Source organism: Gorilla gorilla, chromosome 2 (assembly GCF_029281585.2).
Source record: "Gorilla gorilla gorilla isolate KB3781 chromosome 2, NHGRI_mGorGor1-v2.1_pri, whole genome shotgun sequence".
Classification (NCBI taxonomy): domain Eukaryota; kingdom Metazoa; phylum Chordata; class Mammalia; order Primates; family Hominidae; genus Gorilla; species Gorilla gorilla.
Window position 1 is genome coordinate 159,000,839 of NC_086017.1, and position 20,125 is coordinate 159,020,963.

Genomic DNA, 20,125 nt, shown 5'->3' on the forward strand with positions numbered 1-20,125 from the left:
ATTCTTTTTTATAGCTACATAGTATTACATGGTGTATATGTAACACATTTTCTTTATCTAATCCACCATTGATGGGCAGGAACCTAGGTTGATTCCATGTCTCTGCTATTGTGAATAGCACTGTAATGAACATACAAGAACATACAAGTGCATATGTCTTTTTGGTAGAATGATTTATTTTCCTTTGGTATGTACCCAGTAATGGGATTGCTGGGTCGAATGATATTTCTGTTTTAAGTTCTTTGGGAAATCTCCAAATTGCTTTCCACAGTGGCTGAACTGATTTGTATTCCCACTAACGGTACATAAGTGTTGCCTTTTGTCTGCAGCCTCGACAGCATCTGCTGTTTTTTGACTTTTTAGTAATCACCATTCTGACTGGTGTGACATGGCATCTCATCGTGGCTTTGATTTGCATTTCTCTGACAAGTAGTGAATCTGACCATTTTGTCATGTTTGTTGTCCATTTGCATGCCTTCTTTTGAGACGTTTCTTTTCATGTCATTTGCCCATTTTTTAATTGGATTATTTGGTTTTTGCTTCTTGATTTTATTGGTTCCTTGTAGATCCTGGATATTAGATGTTTGTCAGGTGCATACTTTATGAATATTTTTTCCCATTCTGTAGGCTGTTTACTCTGTTGATAATTTCTTTTGCTGTGCAGAGGCTCTTCAGTTTTACTATGTCCCACTTATCAATTTTTGTTTCTGTTGCAGTTGCTTTTGGGAAATTAGCCATAAATTATTTGCCGAAGTCAATGTCAAGAAGGGTATTGCTTAGTTTTCTTCTAAGATTTTTATAGCTTGAGGTCTTACACTTAAATTTTTAATCCATATTAAATTGCTTTTTTGTATATAGTAAAATGTGGGGGCACAGTTTCATTCTCCTATCTATGGCTAGCCACTTATCCCAGCATCATTTATTGAATAGGGAGTCCTTTCTCCATTGCTTATTTTTGTTGACTTTGTTGAAAATCAGATTTTTTTGTAGGTGTGCTGCTTTATTTCTGGCTGCTCTACTCTGTCCCAATGGGCTATGTGTCCTGTTTTTCTACAAGTACTGGGCAGTTTTCGTTACTGTGACTTTATACTATTATTGTTTGAAGTCAAATAATGTGATGCCTCTGGCTTTGTTCTTTTTGCTTAAGATTCCATTAGCTATTTGGACTCTTTTTTGGGTCTATATGAATTTTAGAATAGTTCTTTCTTACGTAAAAGAAAATGGCATTGATATTTTAGTGGGGATAGCATTGGATCTGTAAATTGCTTTGAGAGTATGGCCGTTTTAGCAATATTGGTTCCTCCAATCTGTGAGCATGAAATGTTTTTCCATTTACTTGTATCATCTGTGATTTCTTTCAGCAGTGTTTTTTAGTTCTCTTTGGAGAGATCATTCACTTCCTTGGTTAGATGTATTTCTTTTCTTCGAGGATTCTTAAAACAGAGCCCCAATCTCTTCGGGCTTGTAAGGATTTTGCAGAGAAGTCTGCTGCTAGCCTGATGAGGTTCCCTTTGTAAGTGACTTGACCTTTTTGTCTAGCTGCAATTAAGAGTTTTTCTTTCTGTTGACCTTGGTGAATCTGATGGCTATGCGCCTTGGGGATGGTCATCTTGTGGAGTATCTCACATGGGTTCTCTGTATTTCTTGAGTTTGCATGTCCATCTCTATAGCAAGATTGGGAAATTTTTCATGGACTATGTCCTCAAATAGGTTTTTCAAGTTGCTTACTCTCTTTATTTCCCTCTCAGGAATGCCAATAAGTTATAGATTTGGTCTCTTTACATAATTTCAGATTTCTTGAAGGTTTTGCTCATTTTTAAAATTCTTTTTTAATATTCTCTCTGACTGCTGAGGTGATTTGAAGAACCGGTCTTGGAGCTCTGAGTCTCTTTGGCTTGGTTTATTTTGCTGTTAATGTTTCTGACTGTATTATGAAATTTTTATAGCAAATTCATTCTAGGAGTTCTTTTTGATACTTTCTTAAAATGGCTATTTTATCTTTCAACTCTTGGATCAATTTTATTGGGTTCCTTGAATTGGGTTTCAACTTTCTCCTGGATCTTGACGCACTTCTTAACATCCAGATTCTGAATTCTATGTCTGTCATTTCAGTCATTTTGGTCTGGTTAAAAATCATTGCTTGTGGGTACTTGTGTGTTTGTTTGGAGGTAAGGAGCCACTTTGGCCTTTTGGATGGCCAGAATTATTGCACTGATTCTTTCTCATCTGAGAGGGCTAGTGTTCTTTTAACTGTGATATAAGATGAGTATAGTCAGTTGGCTTCATTTCCAGGTGCTTTCAAATGGCTAAGTTCTGTACAGGATTTTAGTTTGTGGCTGGTTTTTTGCCTTAGGTTTCACAGGCGCTGTATGCTGGCAAAATATTTTTGGTGTTGTAATTTTGGCTGAAATCCATTAGATGGAACTTAAGAGTGATGACTGGCAAATAGGCTTTACTTAGCTGTGTGGCTCTTTTGTATTTCAGCATGTTCTAAGTAGTGCTCTGTGGTCAGGTGGGGAGAGATGACCATCTCGCCAGTTCTCCTGCGCCTTGGGAGAGCCTCCTCCAATCACTGGCACTGCACCTGTCTTTCGTTTGTTAGGTATTTCACACCCACAGGGTTCCCTTAGGCAGAGGCTATAGCTGGTAGACAGGCCACACCCCTTCTTGGACCAGCCTTGGGGAGGGAAGTATACCCTGCTCCTCTGCCAGCCATGAACCCAGATATCTCACCCCTCTCAGTATTCAGAGAGTGGAGTCTCCTCCCCTGTTTGGGCTCCACCCATGCTGGTGAGTCTCGCATAGCTAAGAGCAGCAAATGTGGGAGGAGTAGCACAGATCACCATCCATGTGCTTCCTGGGGTAACACAGAGCTGTGCCTGGCTGCAGAGTTCAGGCAGTGGTGGGACCACTGTGCTAGAGGCAGGAGCCAAGCCTTGTCTGGCAAGAAGGAGTGAAGCAGCTTGACCATTCCCCAGAACCATGACCGCAGCCTCTGTTGGTGTCATGGCAGCTGATGCTGAGCTGCTCATGGATCCAAGGCCTGTGGGGCTCCTTCCAGTCTTGAGTGGTACCTCTGCAAAAGCTCTGGATGACTCCCTGTATCAATTTGGAGGCCTGGGGGGCAAGGAGTCAGGGAGGTTCTCCCTTTCCCAATATTGCACAGGTCCCTGTGGGAAATGTGGATCCCCTGGGGACTCTTATTCTCCCCCGCTTTCCCCATCTCAGGGAGCTTCTCCTGGCTTTGCACTGGTCCCAGGTGGGCAGCTTTTTATCTTCACTCTTCTCTGTTCTCCATGTGTCCCCTGACTCCCTTAAAGGATGCTGACATGATTTCTCAGATGATTCACTTGAAAAGTCAGTATTTACTCACCACTTTGTTTCCTCACTGGGAGAGCAGCACACACTAGCTGCTTCTTGAACCCTCTTACCTAGTGGAATATTTTCTGTACAAAAAATTATTCACAAAAGTTCTTTTAGCTTTATCAAATGCTGGTTTTGCTACTTTGAAGAAAATATTATTGATCTGTTCTAAGGCTTTCTGAAGAATAAAAATGATTTTTTTTTTGTTTTGACTTCTCAAGTGACTTCTTGTCTTAGTCCGTTTGTGCTGCTACACCAGAATACCTGAGGCTGGGTAACTTGAAAAGAACAGGAATATTTCTCACAGTTTTGAAGGTTGGGAAGTGTAACATCAAGGCACCAACATTTGGTATCTTTTGAGGGCCTTCTTGCTGCATCCTAACATGGTGAATCTGGAAAGTCAAGAGAAGCCAAATGCTGAGTAAAGTCTCTTTTATAGGTCCTTAATCCTTTTCTTGAAAGAGAAGCCCTTCTGGCCTAATCAGCTCTTAAAACATCTACCTCCTTAGTATAATAGTATAATATTACATTGGAAACACCTGAATTTTGAAGGCAATACATTTAAACCACACACCTCTTAACATAGGTCAGATTTTCATTTCATTCTTTCTTAACACAGTTTCTAATTCTCTTTTTTGATTCTCTTAGCCATCAGCCTATTTCCACTTTCAGGCATTATATGCCCACTAACCATTGCCTACTTTAGTTGAAAGCCTTAATAGAATTGTCAGTATTACTGAATATGTCCTTAGCTTATATACCTCCTAGGTTCATTTGCAGCTGTTCCAAAAATTCTGAATTTTTTAATTTCAGTATCATTATGTATTGTTGAAGAAACTGATGCATTCCCTGAAAACACATGTAGAATTTTACAGTTCTTTTTTGTTTGTTTACTTTAAGTTCTGGAACACATATGCAGAATGTGCAGGTTTGTTACGTAGGTATACATGTGCCATGGTGGTTTGCTGCACCTATCAACCTGTCACCTAGGTTTTAAGCCCTGTATGTATTAGCTACTTGTCCTGATGCCCTCCCTCCCCTCAACGCCCCCCACTCCCTGACAGGCCCTGGTGTGTGTTGTTCCCCTCCCTGTGTCCATGTGTTCTCATTGCTCAACTCCCACTTATGACGAGAACACGTGGTTTTGGTTTTTTATTCCTGTTGAGGATGATGGCTTCCAGCTTCACCTACATCCCTGCAAAAAACATGATCTCATTGCTTTTTGTGGCTGTATAGTATTCCATGGTGTATATGTACCACATTTTTTTTATCCAGTCTATCATTGATGGACATTTGGGTTGGTTTCATGTCTTTGCTATTGTGAATAATGTTGCAGTAAACATACATGTGCATGCACCTTTATAATAGAATCATTTCTATTCCTTTCAGTATATGCCCAGTAATGGGGTTGCTGGGTCAAATGCTATTTCTGGTTCTAGATATTTATTTTATTAAATTAATCTTCAGTGAAACGTATCAGCTCTTTTAAAAATAAATGTAAGTATTTAAAGGCAATACTACAATAAAATAATAATAATGATAATGCTTCAAATCCATCTTCTGTGGTTAAAATTTTTTTGTTGCCTCCAAAATGCGTGTTGAAATTTAATCCTTAACGTAGCAGTATTAGGAGGTATGGCAATTGGGAGATAATTGAGGCATGAGGGCTCCACCCTCATGAATGGGATTAGGCATACTTCTAAGAAAGCATGATGGAGGGAGTTCATCTCTTTTTGCACTTCAGCCTTTTGCCATGTGAGGGCACAGTGTTCCTCCCCTCCAGAGGGCAAAGTGTACAAGGCACCGTCATGGAAGCAGAAAGTAGCCTTCACCAGACACAAAACCTGCTAGTGCCTTAATCTTGGACTTCCCAGCCTGAAGAACTGTGGGAAAATAAACGTATGTTCTTTATAAATTATCCAGCTGTGGTATTCTGCTATAGCAGCACAAACAGACTAAGACATTATCCTATGGGCATATGGATGTGTATTAATAACCCAACATTCTCAATTTTTTTATCCATGAGAATGGTCATTTTATAACATCTTCCACTAGCAATCAAGTCATTCTATGCTATGAAGCCCAGGATTTTATGGTATTTCCCACTGAAAATAATTGTTTCTGGGAATACCAGGGGAGAGGGTTCACGTTCCACAAATCCATCCTGGTCATCACTTGTCAAGTCAACCAGTCAGCTCACTTTGGATCACTCTAGCAGTTATTATAAATAATCTTGTTTCTTTACAATAGCTTCTCCAGGTATAGGTATAAACAGGATATTTCTTAATTTCCTAAAACACGAGAATATACCATTTGCCTAAACCTCAATGAAATCGTGGCAATAACAAAAGGAAATTACAATGTGAAAAACAAAAACTTCAAATTAGGAACTGGGTGTCTAAGTCTGTTTGGGCTGCTATAACAAAAATACCATAAACTGGGTGGTATGTAAACAGGAAACACTTCTTTCTAGTAATTCTGGAAGCTGAGAAGTTCTAATGAGGGCCCACTCATCATAGATGGTGCCGTCTGCTATGCCCTCACATGGTGAAAGAGGTAAACAAGCCTCCTCGGGCCTCGTTTATAAAGGCACTAATTCTATTCATGACGGCTCCAGCCTTATGACCTAATCACTTCCCAAAGACCCCACTTCCTAATACTGTGGCACTAGGGATCAGGTTTCAAAGCATGAATTGGCGTGGAGAGGTGGGAAGGCAAACACTCAGACCACAGGACTGAGCACAACTTTTAGAGACTAAAACTAAAACATTTCTCAAAATATGCTGTCTCCTTAATCTGTCATTTGTCAGCAAACTACCTCTCTCTAACCAAACTGTTTTTGCCCGTAAATAACCTCTCTCCAATTTTCTCTATCCCAGTGAGAATTCATCAGTTATAAAATAAATTCTGCTCTAACAGTAAACTCCCAAATAACTAATTAACTAATCAAGGTATAGTTCATTTCTCTCATGCAAAAATATTCAGGATGCAGCTTTCCAGGGCTGGAATGGGACTCAGAGGTCATGTTTTGCTCCTCTGCTATTTTAAGTATGCCCCCTCATGGTTCCAAGTTGGATATTTAAACTCCAGTGGCCACTTTCCTAGTCCACACAGAATGATGGAGAAAAAGGCCAGCTCATTCCTTTGGATGAAGATTTTCTTTGGTAGGGCTATGCAACTTGCCTGCTTACATCTCACTGGTCAGAACTTATTTAAATTACCCCTTTAACTACAGGCCATGTGGGTTTCTACATAAATTTCAAGTTGTTTTACTGAAGAGGAGGAAGAAAAATGTTTAGTAGGCAATAAGAAGTCTCTTTCAAAGGGAGGATAAAATCAAAATATGTTTCAAATTTGCCTCAAGCCTCTGGCCCGCCTCTCCATTATAGTCTGAGATACAATGATGACCTCAGGAAAGAAAGATTTCTATATTATTATACAGAAAATTATAGCTCCTCATAATCTCAGATCTTCCATCCATACTAAGATTTTTTTGTTTCTTTTTTTCATTTTCTTTTTTTATAGGTAGGATCTCACTCTGTCACTCAAGCTGTAGTGCAGTGGCACAAACACAGCTCACTGCAGCCTCAACAGCTCTGACTTAAGTGATCCTCCCACCTCACCTCCCAAGTAGCTGGTACCACAGGCATGCACCACCACATTTGGTTAATTTATGATGATTATTATTATTCATAGAGATGGGATTTTGCCATATTGCCCAAGCTGGTCACAAACTCCTGGGCTCAAGCTCTTTTCCTGCCTCGGCCTCCTAAAATGCTAGGATTATAGGCATGAATCACTGTGCCTGGCCCATAGTAAGATTTTTATCTGTACATACATAGAAGTTCATTGAGAGTTGAACCAAACAAAAGAGTTTTCTGTCTCCAAACACAAAATCTTTTTTTCTCTTTCAAATTTAATAGAACAAAAATGTTGACATCTATCAAAATAGGGTGTGTCTGTGTGTATATATATATATATACAAATGAATGTGTGTTTATATAATATGAATATAAATATATATCTATGTGTACATGAGACAATGAGGATATGCAAATATAATTGTTATGCTCCCTGACTGGTGAGATTATGTGCAGATTTTAAGAGTTTTGTATTTGTAAAATTTCCTGTGATGAACTTTTATAAATTATATTAAGAAAAATTACACTTACAAATCTATTTATTGATGTTAATATATATGTGTTAATGGACTATTTCTGGTTCAGAAAAAAATATCCAGTCGACAAATGGGAACTGTAAATTTTAGGTTTCTGATGAACAAACAATCATAACTGTAAGTAACAGCAGGGTGGGATTCCTAAATTGTATTTAAAAGTAAAGGATTTACCCTCGTTAGTATGCTCGTTTAATAAACTTGCAGCTTAGAGGCTTCTTAATTAAGTATCTCCTGGGTGTACTGGGCTCTGTAAGTTAACAAAATATGGAATTCTCCTTTTCTATATTACATGTTGTTAATGCTAAGATATGTACATTGCAGTGTCTTTGCAAATTTATTTTCAATCTTTTTATAATTGTGTTTCTTTTTTCTGTGAAAGCAGTCATGTTTAGAAGGTAAAGTAAAAGAAATGTATATCTGTGTGCCAATATAGATGTATACTTATGTGCATATATAGTACATATAATCCATACATAAAATATATAAACTTTTATATATACGTGTATGTGATTATATATTTATACACATGTATATGTGTTTGTGTGTGTATCATATAATCTTTAACATCCCTGTGTTTTCCTTCCATGTGTTTCCAAAAACTCATTGAATCCTAATTAAATATGTTAGGGATGCTGAAATGGCTATTGACACGATCATGTCAGTCAGAATATTTAGTTAATGGCTGAGAATAGAACCTCGCAGAAGCCACGGTCTATATGGTGGTTACTTGCCTCCACTCAAGTGTGACATTGCAAACATTAAACATTCAGTGTGTCATGGCCACTGAACAATCAGAATAGACATCTATTCAATCAGAACAAACATCCAACCCTCTTGTATCCCCCCTAAATATCAAACCTTCTCCTAAAGTGTTTGGTTTACATGGTACAAGTCTGATATATATTTTTAAAAAGTTTGGAGTGGTTTTTAACAGTGAAATATAAATCTTGAAGTATTTCTTATTCCATAAGTGGCTGAGCCAATGGACAATGAATATCTAGTCTTTCTCTTTATATTCACTCACAGACTGTCCCTAGACATTAACAAGAGCTCTGTGAGGAATGGAGCAAAAGGAAGACCAGGAAATTCATAGACTTCCAAGCCTATGCAGCTAGTCACACAATAATCAGAAAGTTCTTTTCCTGTTTTGTTTATTTGTTTGTTTTTCCTCTTCCACAGATTTCTTGGCTGGGATTGAATAACCCAGAGGAGTGGGTTATAGAATCGTTTCTAGGGGCAAATGGAGGCCAAACTGGCAAACATCATGATGAGCTATATGGTATTGCCTAACAGAATCTTGGTCATTTCTATTTCAAAATTTTCTTTTGTCTATATTTTAATCGTTTTAGAACTGTGACCATAGCAGAAGTGAAATTCATGCTAGGGGCTTGTGAATCAATATTAATAGGTATGTTAGCTATAGACTTTATTTTTTTCTTTCACTTAAAATTAGCATGTGCTTATTACAAAATGTTATAAAAAGCATCACGATATAAATAATAATTTTAGTATGTTTATAGGTTTCTTTTAATTTCAAGTGATCAGAAACTTAGAGGCAAAACAGGATTAAACAAAGAAGGAAATTGATTGGATCATATCATTTAAAAGTCTAGGGGAAAGACCTGGCTTCACACATTGCTTGATCTGGGGGCACAAAAAGAGTCACAAGCAATGTTTCTTTTCACATTTCTACCCTGCTCTCTGGAGTACTGGCTTAATTACCAGCTAGCTTCTCTCCTTAAGATGGCAGTCATCTTTGGTTTCAATCCCCCTAGGGGCCTGGCACAGGCCTATAATCCCAACGCTTTGGGAGGCCAAGGAGGGAGGATCACTTGATGAAAGGAGTTCAAGACCAGCCTGCCCAACATAGTGAGACCTCGTCTCTACAAATTAAAAACTTAGCCAGGTGTAGTGGTACTGCCTCTTGTCTTAGCCACTGAGGATGCTGCACCAAGAGGATTGCTTGAGCCCAGGAGTTCAAGTTTGCACTGAGCTATGATCACACCACTGTACTCCAGCCTGGGCAACAGAGTGAGAACATGTCTCTAAAAAATAAATGAACAAATAAATCTCCCTAGAATTTGTCTCTTTCAATATTCCCATCAAAAGTGTCACTGCATCTTTTTTGGCACTGACAGGACACCTGACTACTCAGGAAAATGCAGTGCTCTAATTGGTCATGTCTGATTCCAACCCATCCCAAGAGTGGCTAAGGGTAGAGTATACGTCCAGAGAGTAAGATCATAGTATGACCATACACCAAGTATGAGTCAATGAGCAGCAATGACACATTTTCTGATTCACATAGACTAAGAAAATTTACCACTCACAGGCCCTTATGAAAAGACCTACAGAAGTGTCTAATTCTGTGAGAAGGAAAGTAAACTCAGGAGGAAGGATGGAATACAAGAAATAACAGCGTAAAAATGGATGAGGTATTTCAGCAAGTTTAAGAAACTGCTTGTGGTAGAGAGAGTCTTGTCTCCCCCAAAATGTGAAAGTCTTAATTCCCAGAACCTGTGACTACGCTACCTTACACTCAAAAGGAATTTTGCAGATGTGATTAAATTAAGGGTCTTCAGATGGGATTGTCCTCAACTATTTGTGTGAGCCCAATGATATCTCAAGGGCTTTTATAAAAGGGACACAGGAGGTCATAGAGGAGGGAAGGTGCTATGCCATTGGCTTTGAAGATTGAGGTAGGAACCATGAGCCAAGGAAAGCAGGTAACCACTAGAAGCCAGAAAAGGCAAGGAGATAATTGTCTCCTGAAGTTCCCAGAAGGAATACAGCCCTGCCAACACCTTCATTTTAGATTTCTGAGTTCCAGAACTGAAAGAGAATAAATTTGTATTGTTTTAAGACACAACGTTTATAGTAATTTATTATAGCAGCATTAGGAACCAACACATTACTGATTGCAAAAACTAAGTTTGCTAGATTGGCAAACAAAAGATGAGATATCCAGTTAAATAATTTTGTTTACATGAAATTCAAGTTAAACTGGGTATTCTATATTTTGGATGGCAACAGTGGTAAAACCCAATTTTTTTGTTTAATTTTGTTTTGTTATGATATTAAGAAAATAAGTAAATAAAACACACACACACACAGTAACAAAAAATAGTATAAAAAATAGAAAAGGTATTTAGTGGGTAGTTTAAATGATGACAAAAGTGTTGGTAGAATTCTTCCATGGCAAAAGTTACATTTCAAATGGGCTCAAGTGGCTTTGTGTAGAGAAGAGATATTCCTGTCTGGAAGAGAAAGGCAGAAAAGGATTATTTCAAATAATGCATAATCTAATGAATGAAGGGTGAGAATGATTTAGAGTTTACGTAAGGCAAATTACTTACCCTCTCTTAGTCTTGGTTTTCTCATCTGTAAAATAGAGAGACACATAGCACTTTCATTCCTCATTGGGGTGGTCTGGGGATTAATGCAATAATATGTGTATAGTTTTTGAACTAGTATTAAGGAAACAATAATTAGTAAACAAATGTTTGGCTATTATTATCCTGACATCTACCAGTTGGCAGTGACATCATTATGTATATATACACAAAGTACCTTCTTTATTTGGGGCACTGATTACTCCAACTATATTCTAACCAATTATGTTTAATTGATATGTATTTAGATGATATAGACAACTTTCCCTCAGTCTCGCTGTTCTTCCCACATTTTTTCTTAATTTCATTCTAAGATCATCTTGTATTTTAATGGTACTTTTTACACATCTAACATTAATTTCCATTCTTTCCTCCATTTCATCAATGAAAATCTAAGTTACCTGTGACCAGGATGTACTACATTGCAGACAACTCTATATCTAATTTTTAATTTTATTTAAGAGATGTATTTCCTAGTTTATTGACTAATAAGAATGAAGAGGCCTGGCCCAACTCAGTGGTAAGTGATAAGTGGCCATGTTTGATGAGAATGTGACCATAACTCACTTTATGATAGAGAATTAATTTTGCACATATTTTATTCTATCTTTTTATTTTTCCTCTTTGGTGTTTCAACATGACAGGATTATTTGAAAGGTGAAATAATTTTATTATTTTGCCCATATATTTCCAAAGGATTAGATTAGTGATTTTATTCAAAAATGGAAAGATTAAGCTGAACAAGTGTTAGTATCATAAACTTAGCCTTCAGTTTTCATTTTTTCTTATAAAATATTCAATTATTAATTTTAAGGTGACACTTATAATTTCATTGTAAGTAATATAGTATTTAACATCATGTAATGCAATTTTTAATAATCTGGTAAACTACCTGAGCTTGAACATTTTTCTTGAAGATGCTACTGCTATTTTTTATGATCTTACATATCCACTAACACAGTTTTGCAGAAACAAGGCTGCTGAGCTAAATGTTCACAGCTCCTAAAGATTTATCAAGTTATTTTAACAGCAGTTTTAACTGCCATAAAGTGTATTTGCTGCTAGGAGATTCATTAATTGATGTATCACTCTAATAACTAAAAGTGTAAATATCTAGAATGCATTTTTAATTCAAAACATACAGTGATCTTTCTATTTGAGAGTAATTTTAGAGTAAAAGGGGAATTAATAATTGGCCCAGTTCCCCCATTCTGCAGTTAAAGAAACTGAGTCTCAGTTACATGAAGAAATTTTTATCATTGAAAAGTGCGACTTTTGCTAAGTAATACTTAAGGAGATAGCATTATGATCTATATTATTTCTGTATGGCTTGACTTTTCTGTTTGGTAGATGGTTAATTTTTTTCAACAAATTTTGATGTGCTAAAATATCCAGCAAAACATGGATATTATTGTGCTCTTCAATCTCTCTCACATATTATTCATATTCCATTTCTCTGATTCCAGATGTAAAAACCAGGAGGTACACCACGAGACATATACAACGGCATTCCAATATTCTTAAATATATGTGAAACTTTCTGCTTCTTAAAATATCTATGCAAATTTCAAATGGAAAAGAAATAGCAATTCCATCGATTTTTATACAGACTTTATACAGCCAAACGAATATTTCTATAGCCTTATCTGGCTTTAACTTTTTAAAAAAATATATCGAGACATTAGCAAACTCTGGAATCAGAAAGCTGTATTAAAGTGAATTTGAGCCTGTGACTGTATTAAAGTACATTAAAGTGAAGTAAGCCTCTCTTATCAGTAACGATAATCTAGCATCTGCGACACATAGGAAATACGTGTGTGTGTATATACTCAACAAATGTGAAATATATGTGCACACAACAAATGCATATGCACATACACTTTTTAAAAAGTGTAATGGTCCTGCAGAGCCAAGCTGAAGAAGATAGACTTACCTCATACTAATCCATGTTTTCTAGCTTCATGGGGGTTTAGAAAATTTTCTATTGGGCTTTCTTGTCCACTGCATTAAAAGAAAAAAAATCAAGGACTAATTTGCTAAGCCACAAAGCCTGGCCCTCCTCAACCCATTATAAGCTGTGGATATGCTGAATATGAAAGAAAGACATGAATGAAAATGTGAACACTTTCTGTGGGTTACAAAATTCTGAATACAATGTAGAATCCTTTCTTGAAATGAATACTCTTTATGTGTGTAGGTGTATAAGCATTACATGCATAATATATATAGTAACATATATGTCTTAATGTGTTCATTTCAAAACAAATTTTTATATAGTCTGACCGTAATACTTTCTATCATAAACTGTTATTATATTTGACATAATTATGTTGCTCAAGCACCTGGTTAATCTTTAGCTTAAATTCTGTATCAGCCAGGTGTCCTCTTAGGGATCACATAAAGATTGGACTTCGCTTAAGTGTGAAATAATCCTGTTGCTTCTATCTGAGAGTGAATGAGCCCAGGATTAGATCAGATAAAACACACTCAAGCTAAAGTGCACAAGGTGGATTATGCAAGAAAAGAGGATTTAGTGAAGAACGGATCCACAACTTTTTGTTAACATAGAGAATGGTGGCTTTTGTAAGAAACATTTGTGGAAACTCAACTGGAGCTTTAAAAGCTGTGTCTTTTGTTGTACATTTCTCTGCATACATTTGCTTTGTAGTTGGGAATGCTAACTTTGGAAGCCATGCTGGGCCAGGACTCATGCTCATTTTGCCTAATGAAAGGCTAAGGATGTACTTTTACTCACACATTCTTGTTTTGTCTTCTTTGAAGTTTATTAAGCTCTCCTGAAAGATGTGAAGTTCATTAGGTTGTTATTATCATGACCACAAATTAAATATCTGTTCCCTGGGGAGTCATAAGCTTCAAGAATAAGCTATACTTACTATAATATTTACTTAATTACTAACATACTGCTTCTTGTTCTTAATATAAAATCATAGCACACCTATAAAGGTCTATTCAGATATGTTCCGAATTTAATGATATACTTGTTTAATTATTAACATCCTATTGGACCTTCTCGAATTTACAAGTTATATATAGAGCAGACAGTTACAAAAGCAAGACATGTTTTAAGCATTTATGGTAAGGTTTTGCGCTAGAACGTCTAAATATCATAATTCTGTGTTACTCTCTGAGGTAGAGTTTTTCCTATATTAGGAATGTTCCCTCACCTTTGAACTGCCAGGCACAATGCTATAATGACGTTATCCATTTTTATGCGACATCTTTAGTTCCAACATTTCTGTTTTAACATAGAAGTCATTCAAAGGGTAAGATAGACTTTTATTGCATCTATTGTTTTTAGTTTGTGATAGAGCCAATCAGTGGCAGCTCTAACTTAGAGATTACATGATTATCATGTCCATTCCACTCAATTATTTCCACCTTATTGAAATTAATTTGTTCAGTATCTATGTATTCTGTGATCAATCAAATGATTATCTATTGGAAGCCAGTGAATACTTCTTATACTTGCTTTTATAGTGAAGCACCATGTGTTAAGCAGTTAATGTGTGTTTCTTTTAATGTGTGTTTCTTTTAATGTGTACTTAAAAGTAATAATGAAGTAGATATGATCGAAACACAGGTAATTCTTGAGGCCTGGCTATAAAAATCATTACATACAATAATCAATTTTTGATTGAGAGACTATTTTAATACAACTGAGTTCTCAAAAATAAGAACCATATCTTTTGCAGGAATTTGTTTTGCTATAATTTATTCCTAATAATGAAGTATTAAGGCATAGTTACCATTCCACAGAAATATTGCGTGTTTGTGCTAAAAGAGGAGTAGCTCTACTTTCACTGTAATGGGATGTGATTCAAAATGAGAAAAAAAAGTCTGTATACATCCAAATATGTCTCCCACCAGACCACCAAATACAAGTAATTTTTACCAAGATGATCTTTTATTATATATGTGTTTGTGAAATTTAACTTAAAATGGCCTAAATTTGAGTAATAAATTTAAAAATTAACACATTAAGCTAGTAGAAGGTGAATGACCTTTCAGTATTTATTATCTATTAAATGTAATGTTGTATGATGCAATGAATGAATATAAAAATAGCTCAACTACTATAGGAAAACGTGAGAAAATTTCTATCTGTTGGACTTCAATAAGAGATGGGTGTCTGACATCCTCATTTGGATAGTGAATGAGTTGGTAACTATTTTTCCAGAAAAATAATGTCATGATTTTGCTTTAACTATGAGAAAATTTTAGCCAAATGCATGGTCCAATTCTCTTACCTCTACAGGAATGCTTAGCATGCATTTTTGCATGCTAATTCCCCTCATAGATTATTTTTTCTTAATCACATTTTCTCTTCAATCAGATTCATTTACTTATTTGTATCATTATTTAGTATCAAAGATATTTGCATAGGTTTCTTTAAATCCTCTGTAGAATAGAACAGAAAATAGATACATAAACAATCCTATGGATGATTAACTCTTGATTTATTTAATCTTAATTCTTACATTAAAGTTTTTATTATAGTTCACAAAGTGCAATTTGTATGCATATATTTTCTCACTTAATTTTGAAATATATGGTAGTTTAGCCAGAGTTGGATAAGATTTTATATAGCTTTTATATATTGCTGTAAATATTTTATATATTTACAATTGTGATTCTCAAAGAATGATCAATTAATCAAGTAGTACACAGACACTTTGTCAGTTTTGGAAGAAGAATTTATACAATTTTTTTTACACAAGTTTCAGAAATTTGAATTTTAAAAAACTAATTATTATTATTATAAAAATCTTAGCACTTGCTTAATCTTTATTATAGGTTGGGTTGTACTTCAAAGAATGCTCTTAGCAGTTTATCTCAGCTGCATGACAGCTTATGTTAGGTACCTTTTTACATCACTGTATATTATATTTTACATGCATTAAATCTGTATGTTTTATATAATTACTAGGTTGTTAGTTCCCTTTAAAATTTTTAATTTCTAATGGCTCAAAAGTGGTCCATTGAAGATCCAAAGTCTTGAAAATTAAATGACTGTATTTAAAATAATGCCATAGTTTTAGATATTGAACAATTCTCCAATGAAATTATAAAATGTAAATTTATATGTGTTGGAATAAGAGACAATATCATGATGTCTTTGAAGAAAACTGGGACTGCAAATTGTAACATGCAATATCAGAAAACTTGGTTTTATTTGACCAACTAGGGGTCATCCTAATCTTCAGGATATTGTCTGTTATAAAGTATGATCTAATAGCAACACAAAGCTATGAAGACTAATGACATTTTCAAATATCACAATAACCTCACTTGTAAAATAATCAGATTTTTTTCAGAACAATCACAAAATTATGATTTTTCAGTATGACATTGATGAACTGTTCTGCTAAAATAGAAGATGACCAAAATTTACTATTTTCCTTATAGCAAAACCATTTGCAAGTCACACATTGTCAGAAGCATATAAAACCATCTGCAAAGAGACAAATAGTATGCTCAGAAGCTAACAAGGCAAGCTGTTGGCAAAACTCTTTTATTGAATGCCTTTTTTTTGCTTTTGTTTATCAATAGCACACAACAAGAAGAGAAATACATTATGTGGGCAAGAAAAGAGATTTCTGACTTATATTTGGATGAAATCTCTAGTTAAAAAGTGAGAATCTACTCTTAATATATGTTCAAGAAATTATATATACTCAATAAGTTACTATCATATTAATCTTTGAAGACCTAAATTACAGAAGAAACATACTTATTTTATGAGCCATGTTGTAGATTGGAGAAAATGCTCCAGGCTCATTTCTGAGTGAGCACAAGCAATGTGTGCAGGGGGGAAAGGTATTGCTGAACGAATTAAAATGGCACTGCCAATCCACACAATGCTTTGCCCACATACTGCTTTATTCACACAGACCAGTTGGTGGTTAACATAATGCCTTCTGACTTTGATTTAGTGCTGAAGGAAATGGTGAAAATTGTGGTCGAATGACGCTAAACATTTGAGAAACTGTGTTAAATGTCAGGCTCTTATACTGGCTTACTAGAATTATTGTCAGAAACTTTCTAATTACTTTTTGAAATCATTCTTGTGTCACTCTAAGGGTTGGCAAACCTACTATGTAAAGGATTCAATAGTAAACACTTTTAGCTTTACAGGACATATGGTCTCTGTTGCAACTACTCAACTCTGTCATTGTAGGAGGAAAGCAGCCATGAACAATATGTAAACAATAAGTGTGGCTGTACTTGGACAACAATTTATTTACACAAAAACAAGTAGTGGGCTGGATTTGGCCTATGAACTATAATTTGCTGACTCCAGCTAATCCATATCATACTTACTCCAGAGTGATTAAGGTAGTGAGCATAGCACATCTTTACTTAAAAGCCTTCAAGCATCCTTTATTTTGTCCATTATAAGGCCTAAATTCTTTTGTATGGTATTCAAGATCCTTCTTTATTTGACTCCTCTCTCCCTCTTCAATCTCATCTTTTCCTGTTCTTCCACATGCCCTTTATTGAATCAATCAAACTGTTTGTAATTTTTTTCAATGTGCCATGTTCTTGAGGCCTCTGTGCCTTAAAAGACTTGCAGAGTCTGAGGCAACCTTGACCATAAAACTTAACAGTTGTACTGTTATTATTTGTTCATGTCTGGCTCCTGAATTATAGTGTGAGCCCCTTAGGGGACTAAAGAACATTATATTTATTTTTGTAAAGATAGTGCCTAGTATAATGCTTGGCCAATCCTAGATACTCAATAAATGGTTGTTGAAAAATAGTTGAGCAACTGAAGCTCATCCAACAATGAATGGATTAACTCTGAAAGTAGTAAGTTACCTACTTAAGTAAAAATTGAGGCAGAAATCTGAAGACTAACCACATGGAAAAGAAGTTTTAGAGTACACATTAAACTTCAGTAAAGTTATTTATACTTTAAACTGAATTATTTTTAAAAGTCCAGTTGCATTAGAGTTGGTGGTTTCTTAATTCAAATCTAACTGATTACTTGACACACTTGCATTTTCTAAACTTTTTTTTGCATTTTTAATTAAAATGCTAGTCATCATTTATATAGTGGGATTTATTAAAATATTCTAATTGAATGTGTTTTTCTTCCATACACAATCACTCAAGAGATAATTTTTGTAAAGTTTGAAAAAGGAAAAAAAATGTGTCTGGTTTCTGTTTCTAATGAGGATAGGATAGCAGGCACTGGATTTACCATTCCACCCAAAATAACTAAAAAACTGGACAATATATACATAAAAATGTTTTCAAAACATTGGATATTGGAAAACAGGGAACAATAATTTGTCTCTGAGAAAAGAAAAACAAGTAAGTCGAGCATCACGACTTGCTATCTGGAAAATTCTTCCAGATTGCAGTGCGGAAAGTAGGAACACAGAGGGAGTTGGGACTCTCCCTGACTTCACAAGAGCTTGCTGGGAGTCCAGGAATTTCACAGCTACCTTAGGTGAGAAGACAGCTGTACATAGAGGGAGCTCCAGATATCTGCAGAGACCGTTCTTGAGGATTTGACTGAATACTGATCAGTACTTGTGTGTAAAGAAATGACCTGAGATGAGGGAAAGAATTACCCCGAAGAATTGGAGGAAACAATTCACAGAGATCACAAAGAAATGGAAATGATGTCCATGCCTATCAGAATTATGGGTGAAAAACTCAAAATTCACAGGGAAATAGGCGGAGTATTGAGAAGAGTTTGGCTTCAACCGTGAGCCTAAACTTAGCCCTAAACTTAACACTGTACTGGTCCTGTCTAATAAAGTTCAAAGAAAACCTGCAAGAATGAAACTATTTCTGACTAACTTGACTACTTCTCAGAATCAATCTTAACAAAAAGGTAATATTTACAATGTCTGACAAATCATAAAAATTATCAGCTATGGACGAAGCAGAGATGACCCATATTCAGGAGAAAAATCAATAAATTGAAATTAATGCAGAATTGACACAGAGTAGAATTAGGAGATAAAAACATTAAATCAATTGTTATAACTGAATTATATATATTCAAACTGGTAGAAACATTTAAAGGGTTATGTGGAGAGACTGAAGAAATAAACAAGGCCTCAACTGATCTTCTAGGGATAAAAACCATAATGTCAGAGATGAAATCTACATTGAATAGGATTAGACACTACAGAGGAAAATATTGAACTTGAAGACATAACCGCAGAAACGACTCAAAAATGAAGCACAGAAAGAAAAAAGACAGAACAATAAAACATGTTAAAAAGTTGGTGAGAAGTAACTTCAAGAGTCCTAATATACATGTAAATGAAGTGCTTGAAGAAAAGGAGAGGGAAAGAAAAGCAGGAAAAAAATTAGAGACATTAATGGCAGAAATTTTTCCAAATTTGGTGAAAACTATAAACACATAAGTCCAAAAAGCCCAATGAACCTTAAGTACAAGAAACAAGAAGAAAACTATATGAAACTACCTTATAACCATATTGCTTAAAACTAGCAATAACAAAATTTTAAAAGCAGAGAGTAAAAAGACACATGATATACAAAAGAACAAAGACAGATATGACAGTAGATGTTTCTCCATTGCTTTCTGTCTTACATTGTTTTAACTTGCAACAATGCAAGGCAGAAAACAATGGAGAAACATCTTCAACGTGCTGAAAGAAAAAACAGAAAACAAAATTGTAGACTTAGAATCTTTGCCTATTTAAACTATCTTTCAAAAATAAAGTTGAGTTTAGTGGTTTCTCAAAAAGTTAAACATATTTACCAAGACCCAGATATTCCACTCTTGGGTATACACCCCAAATAATTGGAAACTGGGATTCAAACAGATACTTGTACAGCAATGTTAATAGCAGCATTTTTCAACACAGCCAAAATGTGAAAACAACCCAAGTCTCCATGAACAAATGAATGGCTAAACAAAATGTGTTATATACATGCAGTGGAATATTATTCAGCCATAAAAATGAGTAGAATTCTGATACATGCCATGACATGGATGAAACTTGAAAACATTATGATGAGTGAAATTAGTCAGACACAAAAGAACAAATATTATTTAGTTCCACTTATATGAAATATCTAGAATAGGAAAATTGGTAGAGCCAGAAATAGATTGAAGATTACCAGAGGCTGAGAAGAGGGGGCTTAGAGAGTTACTGTTTAATGGGTAAAAGGTTTCTGTTTGGTG